General features: G+C 38.2%; 1 pseudogene; it reads right to left on the reverse strand.

The window, feature by feature from the left end:
* Positions 1 to 250: 250 nt before the first annotated feature.
* LOC130713710 (uncharacterized) lies at positions 251 to 750 on the reverse strand (annotated as a pseudogene).
* Positions 751 to 11413: the final 10663 nt, after the last annotated feature.

The raw sequence follows: 11413 nt of genomic DNA on the forward strand, positions 1-11413 counted from the left end.
CCCCACCACTTTTTATTTCATATTTTTATTTAATTTTATGTTTTTGTTTTTTTATTTACATAAAATTACAATTATTATTTTAAATTAAATTAAATAATAAACACTTAACGAATTAATTTTTTTTAATATAGATAATAATTTATTTTATTTCCTTAACTAAAAAATGGAAGACGATAAACGAAGCACACAATAATATATTTTATTTTCTTAACTTAAAATGCAAGACAACAAACTAAGCACACAACACACAAATAACGTAATTAGTACGATACAAATCATCTTCCATCACGAAGCATTTGCAAACTTTGTCCATATGTGCTTCACTAGATCTGCTTGCAGTTCGTGATGAACGTTCGAATCACGCAACTCGGATCTAGCACGCACATGATTTGCAAAAGCGGGTAACACCTCGGTCGAGTATGGTTGCGGTGTACTAGATCCACCTTCCCCAGATTGCTCAAAATCGGTCCAACGTTGAGCAAATGTATCTCGTTCATCCTCAACAATCATATTATGTAATATGATGCATGACCTCATAATGATACCCAAATCAGCTATGTCCCACAAACGAGCTGGTTCACGGATGATTTTAAAACGAGCTTGAAGAACTCCAAATGCACGTTCGATGTCCTTCCGACATCTCTCCTGAACTTGTGCAAACAACTTATCCGGTTCACTTTGAGGAAGTCTGATCGATTTGACGAAAGTTGGATAAGAAGGGTAGATACCATCAGCTAGATAGTATGCCATATTATAGGGACGTTGATTCACAATGAAACTCACAGTTGGAGCCTTTCCCTGTTCCACATCATCAAACACTGGTGATCGATCTAGAACGTTTATGTCGTTCAACGTTCCCGGACATCCAAAAAAGGCATGCCAGATCCATAGATCATGAGATGCAACTGCTTCAAGAATAACTGTAGTGGTTCCCTTATCCCCTCTAGTAAATTGACCTTCCCATGCTTTAGGACAATTTTTCCACTCCCAGTGCATGCAGTCAATACTCCCGATCATGCCTGGGAACCCCCTTTGTTCACTAACCTGTAGTATTCTTTGCAGGTCCTCTTGAGTTGGTGCTCTCAGGTACTCGTGCTCATACAATCGTATGATTCCATTACAGAATCTACGTAAACACTCCAGTGCTGTAGTACCTCCTATTTTGATGTACTCATCGACTGCATCTGCTGCCACACCATATGCTAACATTCGCATTGCTGTGGTACATTTTGCTAAGGGTGATATACCTTCTTTCTTGGCTGCATCAACTCGCTGGGTGAAGTAGTTATCACTACTTGAAAGGTCCGCAACGATTCGAAGGAAAACGTGTTTTTGCATCCGGTACCGACGACGAAACATTGAATCGTCATATGTAGGCTCATTGGCAAAGTAGTCGTCAATTAGCCTTCGGTTTGCTGCTGCATGATCTCTACGGACATACTTTCTACGAGGTGCACTATCTCCCAAATTTTGGTTTGGACCCAACCCTAATTGGTTGAGTATAAAAGCTTCTTCAAGTTGAGAATTTTGAAGGTATGTTGCAATATCAAAAGGATTTTCACAAGGATTCTCAAAAGGATCAAAAGGATCCATTTGTTGTGAAATTCGAAGTAGAAAGTAAGAGGTTTTGGCTATTGGTACATAAATTGATCTATGAATCCATATATATAAGTAAATTGAATGGTGGACACTGACGGATTCAAAACAAGTTACCCACTAGAGTTAATAATCGGAAAAGGACTAGATTCGAATTGAGTGGAGCATATTCAAACCCAATAACCCATACACTAAAGCCGAACACTGCAGACTTGACACCACTGGCAAATTATTAAAGCAAACCCCACCGACTTGACACCACTGACAGATTCGAAACAAGTTACCCACTAGAGTTAATAATCGGAAAAGGACTAGATTCGAATTGAGTGGAGCATATTCAAACCCAATAACCCATACACTAAAGCCGAACACTGCAGACTTGACACCACTGGCAAATTATTAAAGCAAACCCCACCGACTTGACACCACTGACAGATTCGAAACAAGTTACCCACTAGAGTTAATAATCGGAAAAGGACTAGATTCGAATTGAGTGGACCATATTCAAACCCAATAACCCATACACTAAAGCCGAACACTGCAGACTTGACACCACTGGCAAATTATTAAAGCAAACCCCACCGACTTGACACCACTGACAGATTCGAAACAAGTTACCCACTAGAGTTAATAATCGGAAAAGGAGTAGATTCGAATTGAGTGGAGCATATTCAAACCCAATAACCCATACACTAAAGCCGAACACTGCAGACTTGACACCACTGGCAAATTATTAAAGCAAACCCCACCGACTTGACACCACTGACAGATTCGAAACAAGTTACCCACTAGAGTTAATAATCGGAAAAGGAGTAGATTCGAATTGAGTGGAACATATTCAAACACAATAACTCATACATTAAAGTCGAACATTACAGACTTGCCATCACTGACAAATTATTAAAGCAAACACAACATACTTGACGACAACACTGACAAATGGTTAAAGCAAACACCACAGACTTGACACCACTGGCGGGTTTGACCGAATACAGACAAATACTCGATTGAAATTAATTACCAAATAGGTCTTGGGCCAACTTACTCAACAGCTCTTTCTTACGGTCATCGAGATCCTCTTCAGAACTTAGCTTGAGATACAAATTGGTTTTCATCAATTGGTTAGTCTGTTCTTGCACCATTGTTAGCTTATCAATTCGTGCAATCTCTTGAGCCTTCAAATCTTTGTATTCAACCCAAACTTTCCCCTTCTCCTCAACGATAGGTTCTTTACTTTTCTTTTTATTCTTTCTTTTAGCTGCCTCCCTACCCATTGGACGAGGAATTGATCCTATAGTGGTTGAGCCACATGCATCACTGTCGTGAGATCTCTTAGATCCACTACTTGCTGAGCCACCATTTCCTCCTACTTGACTACAAAAACGTGGTAGATCACGGAGAGCGATCCATTCTTCCATCAAAGTAAATTGAACATTCTTCCCACATGCGAATAATTCCTGCGCTTTTGCCAAAACATCATTATCCGACCAACCGCTTCCTTGTTGACGCTTAGCGGCATCATAAGCGCCAATCCATTTACCCAGTATTTTGTTCATATAATTCCAACGGTTTCGACATGCAATTCCATCACGCGGAGGATCGAATGAGCAATGCTCATTACAATACTCAGCAATATCTCTCCAAAATGTTTCTCCTTTCTGGTTTTTCCCCACAACACTGCTTGTTCCACAGTTAATCCACCCACTAATTAGCACCAAATTTTGTGCAGTGTTCCATGCGGGTGCATGCGTTTTTTTGCTCTTAGGAGTGACTTCATTGACTTCATTATCAGCTGACCCGTCACCAAGATTGACTTGTGTTGAAAATTCCGGAAATTCCGGTCCATCAACACTAGGAAAATTTTCACGAACCATTGGCATATAACCACTAGACTGGGGTGTTTGAGATGGATATCTCACAGATCCATAAGATGGATGAAAGTTTGGAACAAATGATGACTGGTTCGAATATTGATTTGGATCTGGATAATAGTTTGGATTTTGAGGATGTTGGTTGGAGAATTGATGTGGGACTTGAAAATAGTTTGGATTTTGAGGACGTTGGTTGGAGAATTGATGTGTGACCTGATAATTGGTGGGATTTTGAGGACGTGGGTAAGAAAATTGATTTGGATCTTCATAGTTGTTGGGATTTTGGTTGGAAATTGGGTAGCTTGAAGAACTCTGGGTGTTGTAATGATGATTGTTGGGATCCATTTCAAAACAAATGCTAATAGAAGGATAATAAGATGGTGAGAGAAATAATAAGATGGGGAAAAACTTGGTTTTTTTTTCTGTGTCCAAATCTAACAAACCAAGTCTCTATTTATAGAGAAAAAAAAGTTATGAATTTTGGTAAAAAAAAAAAATTAAAATTATTTTTTTTCAACAAGATAATTCAGTTTAAAGTTTTTAAAAAAAAAAAATCCGGTCCGCCAATGGGACGCTGCCACGCGTCCCATCCTATCCTCTCTGTCTTCTCTCTCCTCTCCAACTGACACGACACGCGCCTTGTCGGCGCGTGTCGTGCACGCGCCCAACGTGCTCCAATCCGGAGCTGCCACGTGGCTCCGGATGGCTCTCTCAACAATGTTGAAACCATTCAACATTTTCCCTCCTTCAACAATATTCAACAGACCATTGTAAGTATTAAACAAGTTTCAACAACATTAAACAAGAGAAAAAACAGACCATTGTAAGTGGTCTAAGGATTACTAATTACGTGTTTGCATACGTATCATACAAGACAAAAATCAACAGAAAATCATCCCATCATAAACAGTTAACTAAACTCCCCAATTTTTTGATTTTTTTTTTTCACAAATTAATTTGATGTCCTGATTCTAAACCCGTTGATGAAACACCAGATAACCCTTATTATTACTAACTTTTGGATTAACTCAGCATGCTAATATCCATGTTTTTAGCTTTCAGATAAAGTTGCTGCTTTATCACGTTAAGTTTAGACAGCTTATTTATACAGGTTAGTGGGATTAACAATGAACTAATTGACTTCTGACTAATTCAACTCTTAATCTTTGGTTTACAAGTTACAACTATGTAAACAAAATTACATAAGTGGAAATTTCTAAACTTTTACATAGCTTTCATAATATTAGTGGAGTTGGAGTACAGGAGGGTGTTTTGGGGGGATAGGATGATGATGGCGATGGTTAACAAAATGGGTCACGAAATGATGATGAGGACATAATTTGATGACTAATTTCCAGGAACTTGTCTCCTTTCCGGGAAAGTTCCTCTCATCATATTTATTGGTCCACCCATATTATCATGACTGATGTGTGGAATTCAATTGTAAACACAAATCAATGTAATCTGTATAAATGGATTTTCTTTTGCTATAATGATCACAATGCCGCCATATAACGTCAAAAAGAAAATGCCGCCTTATATAGTTTGAGTGCTTTCCTTCCGTTTGATGGATGCAGATTTTCTTTTTATAAATGGAACTGATTAAATTAAACTGGAACCGGCACAGAGACCACAATGTATCAAGTCAAGAGAAAGCGCTTCAGGAGAAACCTCCTCAATCCACATTAAACCGGCGAATGATGAGACATTCTTGGCGAAAAAATCTGCAACCGTGTTGCCTGAACGTCTAACAAAAGAAAAACCAATGGAAGTAAAAGAACAACAAAGTAAAACACACTCCTTAAGAACGGATGACAAATAAGACCCGCCCTCTGGCGGCTTCCTCCAACGTTGGAATAACTGAAAGCAATCTGTCTCAAAGCATACCACTCGAAATCCTAGCTAGATGTATAAATTAAATTGAAGGCGATATACATAAACACATACATATAAATAAATAATGTAAGACCCAAGTTTTTAAGCTTATGCTAAGTGAATAAAATCTTATTCACGATTAGGTTTGACGTATTGAGAAGGGAAACCTGAACAAAAGTTTATTAAAGGAAATATATTTATGAAGGAGAAAGTTCAGGAAAAGTCAAAGGATTTTATCGAAGTCGATTTAAGTTATAGCACGATCGTTATACGCTTAACCTAGGTCAGAAACCCTAGTATATAGCTGATTTTCACTTTTAGGCACGACGGAAGTTAATTCCAAAAATCTTCAGAGAAATGTTAGAACTTCTCTTTTTCCATATATCACAATCGTTTCGAGGCGAAACTCTAGGATCTACGAACGTCCGATTCCAATCATCGGAAGTTTGCCGAAACCGAATCCCTGGTATTTCAAAACCCTAGAATTTCTCGACAATGAAGACTTTATCTATTCAGAGCTTCAAATGGATATTCTACACGCGTACACCCATTTCTCTTGATGATTTCAATCTTTCTTCAGAAGGAAGTTTTCCATTCCGACATTCGATGCAAAAAGCAACTTATCGGGTAAAATAGTTTTACACCGACTTTGCACCGACTTTGCATTAGTTGCCAAAAATACAAGGAGACATCTTCTTAGCTTAGGAATTCCTTTGCCAAAACCTATCTTAGAATTCATGGAGAATGATGCCGGAAAAATCAGATTCGCGAAACTTTCATTTTCCCGCGAATTACCATTTTCTATATATAGCAAGCAAGTGAGAAAAAAACACAAAACTCCTCCATTTTCCCTCTCAAGGCCGCGAGTTCATCAAGGAAGAAGGAGAAGAAGATTTTGTTCAATCCTTGCTTGATCGTTGATTAATCAGTTGTTGCTTCAAGGTTTCAAGGTATAGTCGCTAATCCTTACCTCTGATCGCTTTTTCCATAGCTTTTCTGTAGAGTTTTATGAGCGGATAGTTTATGGGTTCTTGCAAAACTATCCTGAATCTTTCATTTCTGATTCTAAACCTCTTCTATATGTGCCCAAGATCACTTCTGCCGGATTAGATTTTCCGTTATGTCGCCGGAATTCCGCCGGAATCAATTTTAGCCTTAAATACCCATTTTTGGAGTTTTTGAGGTAAAGCTTCAACCTTTAGGCTAAAAACTATCGCCTTAGCTTAGTGTTAGTAGGATTAGTTGTCATAAACGTCGTTAGTAACGTCCCTGCAAAATTTGGTTTTTGGGATTTCAGTTTTGAAATTTCTAAGTTAAAAATCATGACCAAAATACCCCTGCGACAGTTTTTGATCCGATAATTTTTCCGAGTTCAGAATACCCTTAGTTACGGCTAATGAAAGCATAGGAACCAAGTTTGATCGAAGAAAAATCGAGCCCCACAATTGTGAAAAGTGGCCGAGCCCTATAGGGGAGGAGGAGGAAAATTTCCTTTTCCGAAAACTTGTCTTTCGCGCTAGATTATCGTACCTTAGAGTATAGATTACTTCGAGTAACCTTAGTAAGTATCGATAACTTAGTTTTCGATAGATTCTGATAGTATTTCTGTGACTTTGCTTTAAAGGAACTTTTGAGGAATTTCCTGAGGAGCAACGCTTTGCTTGTGAGGAAGAGTTAGAAGATAATCCTGGAGAATCTGCAGGTGAGGGCTTCTCACTGAATCTCTAGTTAATGCTTAGGGTCGATGTTTCGACATTGTTTACTGTTTATGCACTGGAATTGTGTGTGATTGAAAAATGTTTTCTGAGGCTTCGGCTGACAATGTAGATGATGCATCTACTGAATGTTTTTGATGAGTGAATGACATGCTAAGTGCTAATTGGGTAATTTAGGATGTGTGGTGCATGCCTTATATGCTAGGTGCTAGGTGGTTATTGCTTAAGATATTGACATATGACATGTTGATTGATTATGATGAGTTAATTCTGCTTTTGCACTATAATCTGAGTTTCTGAACGGTGAGAAAAGCGGGCAGGTCATGCCGATTTTATTTTGAGAGTTTTGAGAAAGTTTGATAGGACGAACGAGGTTCGGGCCTTAATTTTGTTTAGTGGATCGAGACCTCCTCTGGAAGCGACTTGGGATTGGGAGATCCTGCAAATGTATAAGACTTGCGATAAGACAAAAGGGAATCTATTTTATAAAGAAAATTCATAAGACCTTAAATAACCTCAAAATCTTTAAGTAATGATAACAACCTCGAAGGAAGGCATTGGAAGCCAAATCATAGTTTTGGAAAAGCGAGGAGTGTCGTCGGATCCAAGTGTTGAGGAGTTTGGTAAGTTCTGAGTACGTTGGTACTCCTTCGCTCGTTGAGCAGTTTGATAGCCATCCAAGGGATGAGCCGAGAAGCTTCACTGAGGCGTGAGACCTTGTGAATGCGGGATACTCCACTGAGGCGTGAGACCTTGTGAGAGCATGAAACTTCACTGAAGCGTGAGACTTCGTGAGAGCATTGGTGACCCGAAGAGTCATCGTGAGTGGTTGCACCCATGCATATGCGTGATGAAGTGCCAAGCAGAGTACTTCGGTATAGCAGGAAGTAACGATCAGCCATGCAGAGTTGGATCGGTCCTGACTATACCTGGCACAACAGGAGGTAACGATCATCCATGTAGAGTTGTATCGTGCCTGTTGATGTTCGGCATAGCAAGCAGAAATGGTCAAACCATGTAGAGTTTGTACCGTCTTGACTATAGCCAAAGGTGATAAGCGACGCCCGAGCAGAAATGGTTAAACACGAGGCTAGTGTTACGACCGTCTCGAGGTGCCCAGCCTATAAGTGGCAATACCTTTGGTTTGTCCCGTCGCCAAGCAGAGTGACGTTGTTGTTTTGTTCCGTCGCCAAGCAGAGTGACGTTGTTGTTTTGTTCCGTCGCCAAGCAGAGTGACGTTGTTGTTTTGTTCCGTCGCCAAGCAGAGTGTCGTTGTTGTTTTGTTCCGTCGCCAAGCAGAGTGACGTTGTTGTTTTGTTCCGTCGCCAAGCAGAGTGACGTTGTCGGTTTGTTCCGTCGCCAAGCAGAGTGACGTTGTTGTTTTGTTCCGTCGCCAAGCAGAGTGACGTTGTCGGTTTGTTCCGTCGCCAAGCAGAGTGACGTTATTCGGGTTTTATGCTGATCTGACTACATGATGAGTGTGTTTGATACTTGTTAGTTCTACTTGATGCATGTTAACTGTGATTTACAGTCGTTATATTCTTTGTGGAAATATGCAACCCTAGGATGTTATCCCTAGCTATAAGCCTAAGTGGCTATTCTCTTATCTATATCTATTGGTGCTATTATTTATGTAATTCTTTGGAGTTGACCCTCGCGTCTTTTGTGTGTGCTTTGGCGGACAAACGCCCTTTGTCAGATGTCTTTGGCGGACTGGTTCACGACGGTTCACCCTTCGGGGGAAACTAGAGTTGGGATGATGGAACAGGAGCGCATCGCGATAGCGAGCGGAGGACGGATGGTGTACATAGACTAGGTCGTTCTGGATTTCGAATTCGGACGACGATCATGCCAGCATGTAGGATTGAGTGTTAGTGTGAGCTCCTCGAGATGGGATTAGTGTAGGAGTAGAGTCTTAGCTCTGAACATTATTTGTTTCATTCGGGACAGGGTAGTTTCCCACCTATAGCTTTTTGTGTGGTTTCTTTACGGGAATCACAGAGAGTTGGTTGGACTTAGGAGGTCTTGTTTCAGGCCGATGGGCCAGCTTATTCTCAGTTTTGAGGGATAGTGTTGCGGACACTTACCTTTAGATTTGGTTTGTACATTTTGCCTTCGGGCGCTACACTTTTCTTTCCGTCACTGGAGGTTACTCGTGACGAGGTTGTTACTTACAGCGGGGACTGTTTATATATTGTATATTAGCTCTATTACTTTTCGCTTTTGGGTTTTTTTTTAATTCAGTCTTGTCTTAGTTATTATCGAAAAAAAAATATTTCACGTTTTTCCGCATTAAGTTTACTTTCGCTTACTAAAGTGACGCCACCGAAATCGGGGTGTTACAAATAAGGAGGACTTTCCTCTAGTAAAAAGTTAATAAATAAAGAGGGAAAATAAGACATATTGTATTAAGAAAATAAAATAAAAATTGTGAGGAAAATAATATAAACAACATATAATATTAAGAAAATATAAAAAGTTTGTGGGGACAATTTCCCCAAAGTCTATAGATTTAGAGTGATATGTGAAAATATGATTCTATCATTTGTTATTAATTATTAAATAAATTTACTATTTCATGGTTGAAATTTATTCATTTCAATTTTATATCTCCAATCACAATATAATATATATATAAGGTTAGACTTTTTTCTAAGATCGGGTCCGGTCTCATTTTCTCAATTTTCATTGTCCAATTCCAATCATGATGGCGTGGCCAGAAAGTATATAGTAGTGGACACGAGTTCTTTACCATTCATTTTAAGAAGTTATGAAATTGATGGGATGAGGAATGCAAATAATGCGTATTTTTTTAACACGTTTTTATTATATTTTTATTATTGCTTATGATAAATTAAATAAATGAGTTTGCATTAATTAATAAGACATTTGGAAGCTTTAATTATATTCTATCAGCTATTTATTTATTTAAATATTTATTACTACAATGATAATAGACCCCATTTTTCGAGACAGTCTATGTGAGAGAGTGAGAGGTATAGTTGTAGACCCCATTTTTACGTCTATACACATGAGTTTGTGGCGGTGTTTTACCGCTACGCTTCACAAAATTAATAAAAAAACCGTGAAACATACTTCTGGTGGTTTCGCAGATAGTTTCATGCCTTAAAAATGCGTAAGTATAACTAGTTTACCAATCATTTTCGTATTTATTTATTTTCATATATACTATACTATGTACCAAACTATATTTTGTTTCAGGTAATTAGAGGGGCAATTTAAACAAACAAAATAAAATGGGATAATTCAAAGTTCAAACAGGAAGATAGAGGTGCTGACTTTTGAAGGAAAATCCCAGGTTGAGATATTGAGAGAGACCCATTGGCGTATCACGTGGGGGTGTGCGCCCACCAGTTCCCTTTAAGGTAAAGCATCTCACGAGACCACACGATGTTCATGTATGCACACACATAATCAATTTACTCTAATTTTCTCAATTCAACCTTGTTTTTTTTAGTCAATCAATCATCCATTCCTTTCTTTCCACCCAAGCTAGCTTAATTATCGCCTTCACTATCTGGTGTCTCATTACCACCCGCAATCTACTCTCCATATCTCTATTTTCATTAGTCTCACTTAGAGCAACTGTTTTCTAAACAGATACACATGATCTAATTTCTCTCTTCCACCTTCAACCTTAACATACTCACATAAGAGTCAGTTGGGCTGAGCACGAAATTTACACTATATTTATATATATCCAACAATAATAAACAATCACTACCAAAAAAAAAACAATAATAAACAATGGACTCTTAAGTAAGAAAACGCCTTAATGCGCATTTAAAAAATGACAAATGGATGAAACCGGTTCCTTTCGCGCTTAATTGATATATTAAGACACTTAAATTTTAAAATAGTTGATTTGATCATTGATATGATTATAATTTTTCATCCCCCGCGGCAGCCATTTAAAATATTAGGAACAGGTTATGTACGTATATGATTGTGATGAGTTGTTGTTTGTCCCCTTTGGTTAGCATATATTACTGTTAATTTTCTGCTCCCAATTAAGAATGCTACAATAGTCAACTTACAAATGAAAAGAAATAATTCATGTTTTTAAAAAACTAATGATAAATCAATTTTGATGAGCGCTTCACTTTAGAGCTAGATATCATTTTTTATGTAGTGTGAAGACGCGTGTAGATACTGCATGCGTTCGTAATAGCAACTAAAAAACTGTGTTAATTATATTCTTTGGTATAGAATTATCGAAAAGTACGTACCTCTCACTATTTCAATTTTCACAAATATAAAAAATTATTTTAATAAGGTATGATCACAATATGAACCTATATAGCTATAACAAAATGTTTACATAGAAAAAAAACA

Source organism: Lotus japonicus, chromosome 4, assembly GCF_012489685.1.
Source record: "Lotus japonicus ecotype B-129 chromosome 4, LjGifu_v1.2".
In the NCBI taxonomy this organism is placed as follows: Eukaryota; Viridiplantae; Streptophyta; class Magnoliopsida; order Fabales; family Fabaceae; genus Lotus; species Lotus japonicus.